The following is a 5,086-nucleotide window of genomic DNA, read 5'->3' as shown; positions in this document are numbered from 1 at the left end:
GGCCCTTCATTTTCCAGTGATTCAGTGACTCCAGCTAGGAGCTAGTTTTTGCCTGAGAAGTGGGAGTGAGATGCTGGTGTTAGCATGCACTGCTGGTGAGACAACTGGCAGCTGCCAGAAGGCTTTTTTGTTTCCACCCCTTTGAGAAGAGTGAGGAGACAGTTTGCGCCTTGTACATCTCTCACAATAAGCCCAGCTGCTGAAGTCATTCTGTGCACATATTGAAGTTTTCCTGTACATTCCTGGTGACCAGAAAACGAGTTTTTTCCACAAAGAAAAGTACGACTGTGAAGCAGAATTTGAAGAGAGAACATGCATCTTGTTTTTCAGCCTAGATGTTTGCAAAATACGTGCAACTCTCCCCATTCCCAAGCTTCCTAAATTCAAGTCCAGCCCCTCTAACTACTACTTTCAGTCCCCATGCAGCAGGTGGTTTCCAGTGCATTGTACTTTTGTGTCTGTTACACACAAGCAGGGCTCTGCAGAATTTGGCCAGTCAATGCTTCTTCCAGGAAAGCTCTCTCCCAAGCTGTTAAATGCCATGCTCATGAATTACTGTTCTGGATTTATTGTTTAGACATGCATAAAACACAGCACAAAGCAAATATCTGGGGGGAAGCTCTAAAGGGGCACAAGCTTGGTTTCTCCATTTACCCCTGCAGGCTCTCAAAGCAGGGGAGGGACAGCAAATCATACACTGATTTTTCACAGGTGTGCCCAAACATTCCATCAAACACTGCCTCCTCCCCAGGGTGCAGTCTGTACTCTCATCTTTCCAGGGCAGAAGATACCTTTCACATCCAAGGCCCCTGGCTGGCTGCTGGACAGCTGTGGTGCAATCAGACCTCCACGGGATCATCGGGGCTCAGACTGCACCAGGTACTTGGAAAGAGTTACAGAGGCACTGCCTAGAGAGCTCAAAGAGAAAGATATTGATGTCCAGCACACGAAATTGCCCTTCCTACTCACTGCTGTGTCCCACTCCATCTGCCACATTTCTAAATGCCTGATTTATCCTCCCAACAGCAAAGGCTGGTTTGAAGGTGTCAGCGAAAGGAAGTGCTCAAATTGCTGGAAACGATGTTTCTGAGCATCCTTTTTAGAAACACCACTCTCCAGGGATCTCCAGGTCTCTGCCAAGAACATGCATAGGAGAGCCAGAGAATGTTCAGGGAGCGCATGCTCAGGTCTGCTGCAGCAAGGAGCAAAGACAGATGGATGGCAAGCAGAGGTGACAACCCATCTGCTTCTGCAGGACCTCTCTGGCATCTCCTGAGGGACTCGAGGAAAACCATGACCAGAGAAAACCAGCCAAAGCAGACTCACTGGTTATCCCCTGCAGCATCTGAGACCAAAGCATTCCACTGAGGAGATGTTCCAAAGAGGGATGAGAAAGGGTGGTAGGACAGCTCCTCGGAGATGAACATGCTTTGGCTGGGCTGAGCATTGTCCTGACCTTTTGTCTATTACAGGGAATATGAGGCAGAAATTTTTCAAGCAAAAAGTGCCTGAGGCCTTGTGTCCCCCTCCTCTAAACTGTGCAGCAGTTCAGATGTCTTTTTTCACAAGGCACAGCGCAGAGAATTGGCCTGCACCATTCTGCCCTGTGCCCAAGGCTCCACAGCCCACTAACCCCATTCTTTGCCAGGAGGAATTGCCTTTGTGCTCTGCACATGCAGACAATACCCAGAAACCTCCTCCAGCAACTGCAGAGGGATGCAGGCTGCTGTCAGGGAGAGCTGTGGGTGGGCATGAATGAATGAGGGAATGAATGAGCCGTTCCCTACTACTGGCATGAGAATCTCCATGATTTGGAGACGAGGAATCCGTGCTGTAAGCATGGCTGCAGTGGCAGGTGCTCTCTTGTGTGGCTGCAAAGAGTGACAGGCAGGTAGAGATGGCTGGAGCAAACAGCTGCCTCTCCCAGCCCAGTGCAGGCTGCAGTCTGGAATGCTGAAGCATGGATGTGCCCACATGGTGACAGAACTTGCTGTGTCAGGACATGAGCAGTCCTGTTGGGTTTTTGCCTGGAGCACCAGGCAGAGCGCGGAAGCGTTTGCTCAGCTCGCCCAGCAGATCTCACAGCCCATGCAGAGCTCCATTCTGTCACAGCCACCACTCCAGCTAGCTTGGCTGAGAAAAAGCAGAGTGAAGCATGGCCACTGCAGTGGGGAGCAGTTCTGGAACACAGCACCTCCTCTCAGCAACTGGACTCACTGTCTCTCCCACTCCCTGACTTCCACCCTTCCCTTCAGAGCCCATCTCCGCCTTTCTCTTGGAGACTGTAAGAAATGAAGGTCTAAATGTGCCTGGAAAGGGGTGTGTGAGGGACCAGGGAGTGGGGCACATCTTCTCCAAGCCTCCCAGCCTCATGTTCTTCCCAACCAGTCACTTTTGAAGCAGCCAGATCAAAGCTGCTCCCATGTTCAGATGGGGTAGGGCTGCTTCACCTTTTCTGTCCCAGTACCACTAGGTCTGGATGGGTACAGAGGGCTCCTGGACTAATGAGCATCACCACCAACACTGACAAACTCTTTGTTTTCTCCAGCTCCCCTGGAATGCCACAAAAATCCCACAGCTGAAGCAGCCTTTCTGAGGGGCTCAGCAGGAGGCACTGGAGACAGGAGCACCGCTGCAAGCTGCAGAGAGAGGTGAGTTTGGAGGAGCCGTGGCCGTGCCTGGCTCTTCAGAGGGCAGCTCACCAGTGGATGCCCATCAGCACAGCCTTGGTGATCCAGAGGAGCTGGGTACTGCATTCACTGAAAGAGCTGGGAAGTAGGTCAGCAACATTACTGAGGGAATTAGGGAGTTTTAGGGAGAACTCCATGACTAAAATTTGAGTTCCACTGTTTATGGTGCAGTGATTGGATTTCAGTGTGCAGGGTGAAAAGCACCAGCAGGGATTGTGTTTGCTGCACCCATGCCAATTTCTGCTGCTCACACTATCCTTTTGCCATGCCAGCTTGTGCAGTGCCTTGCATCCTGCAGCCCCTGCCAAACCAAATGCCACTGATACACATCCACTGCTCTGCTCAGCTCCTGAGCCCAGCACAGCACTGGGCATGCTGCACATATTTAGCTGTGCTCATTTTATATCAATGGCCCTGCTGGGAGAACTGAGTACCATCAATGTACCACACATGGCCATGTAAACTTATCCCTCCTCTAAAGAGTTGTAAATCAAAAGAGGTGAGGCAGAAAATCAGAGTTAGCTATTTGACACAAAATCCTGGCTTTTTCTAAACCAAATTCTTATATGGAAATGCCTTTCATTCCATATATAGGCAATAAGTTCTTAAAGTGAGACCAAAACTAGATAACACCCATAACTTTTGCAACACTAATTTTAAGTAGCTGGTTTGTTGGTTGGCCAGCTCATCACAAAGTGCTTCACAAAGGAGTTTTGTGACAGTGTCCATGTCCTATCCCTCAGGTTGAACAGAGAAATTCAGTTTTCCAACCCTGCTGAAAGACCCAGTGGTGCAAAAATCTTCCAAAAAAATTTGTTTCGAAAGCAAGTAAGAAAAGCACAAATGAAATTGACAGGTAAAATTCTGGGTTGCTGTCTTGCCAGTGGTGACCAAAATTACAGGCAGAGCTGACATGGTAAGAGGGAGAGGGTGCAAGAGGGTGCAGGAGCTAAAACAATGTCTCTGCTTCCCCACAGTTCTTGTTGCACCTGAGGATCTGGGCACAGAGGGTTCATCAAGGTCGCTGGGAACTTGCACACCAGTGTGCAAGCTATTAGCTCTGGTCCTATTTTAAGTTCCCAAAGTCACAGAGTTTTGCTGGAGGGTGGGACAATGGGTTCATCTGCTCCTTGCTGGAGCCAGTGAAGGGTGGAGGAGTCATTCAGGCATGGTGAAAGGGGAATTGCCCACAGGAAGGACACTTTGGTCAGCCTGAGGTACAGCAAGTCCTTCTGTGCCCGGCTGCTGCCTTCCTGCAGGACCCTCCTGTGGGGACAGGAGACTCGGTGGGCTCAGGGGCTGAGCCAGCTGCCAGATGTGAGGCCAGCTGCCAGGAGGGGCCCAGCTGACCCATATGCTCCTTGCCTGTCACCCCACGTCCCCTGCTGACCCTGGCCACAACTCTGAGGATGTGAGAGGGGGTGAACGTCAACCCAGGGCCCCTTGGGATGCTCCTGACCTCCTGCCTCCCCACGGCTGCCACGGGCAACACGGTGGGGCATGGGGACAGACACAGCAAGGCACTCCTTGTACACACACGGACACACACAGACACACACAGACACACAGACACACAGACGCACGGACACACGGACACACACAGACATACACAGACACACAGACACACACAGACACACACATGGACACACACAGACACACGGGCACACGCTGACACACACAGACACACACGGACACACACGAACACAACAGACACAGACACACAGACACACAGACACACGGACACACACGGACACAACAGACACAGACACACAGACACACACAGACACACAGACACACACGGACACTCACGGACACAGACAGACACACACACAGACACACAGAGACACACACACGTTTCCCTTCTCTCCATGTTCCCCAGGGCTCTCTCCCTCCTGAAGGGTGCAGATGGGTTCAGGATCGCCCTGGCAGGCTGCAGGTCGCCGGGGGGATGCGGGCAGGAGGGGATGACCGACCAGGGTGGGGTGGGCTGTGCTGGAGGCAGGCAGGGCATGGATGGGGACTGTCCCGGGCAGGCAGGGCAGGGCTGGGGACTGCCCCAAGCAGGGAGGGCAGGGCTGCTGGGGGTGGGTCCGCAACCAGCCCTGCCTTTCAAAGTCCCTCGATCCGAGGAGGAATTCGGGAAATATTCCCAGCAGCGGGAGGACGAGAAAGAGGTCTGGAGCTGCTGCCCGGGAGCAGCAGGGCCGGCGGCCGAGGGATGCGGAGGGAGGGGAGGCTGCCTGCGGGGCGGGCCGGCTGAGCGCATCGCCGGGGCGCGCCTGGCAGTGTGTGTGCGCGCGCGCTCCCTCCATCCATCCCTCCATCCCTCCCTTCCTTCCTCCCTCCCTCCCTTCTCCCTCCCTTCTCCCTCCCTCCCTCTCTCTCTCTCTGCCTCC

The 5,086-nt window shown here is 53.0% G+C and overlaps 1 protein-coding gene across 1 annotated transcript in view; it reads left to right on the top strand.

Annotated features, from left to right (window-relative positions):
- Positions 1-2,554: 2,554 nt before the first annotated feature.
- Positions 2,555-5,086, top strand: part of SLC8A1 (solute carrier family 8 member A1) — a 106,185-nt gene continuing 103,653 nt past the window's right edge. The window contains exon 1 of the mRNA XM_031063668.1: positions 2,555-2,651. The gene's annotated coding sequence lies outside the window, so the exon portion shown is untranslated. The remainder of the gene's footprint in view (positions 2,652-5,086) is intronic.

Source organism: Geospiza fortis, unplaced genomic scaffold (assembly GCF_000277835.1).
Source record: "Geospiza fortis unplaced genomic scaffold, GeoFor_1.0 scaffold99, whole genome shotgun sequence".
In the NCBI taxonomy this organism is placed as follows: Eukaryota; Metazoa; Chordata; class Aves; order Passeriformes; family Thraupidae; genus Geospiza; species Geospiza fortis.
This window is presented reverse-complemented; position numbering and strand designations above follow the sequence as displayed.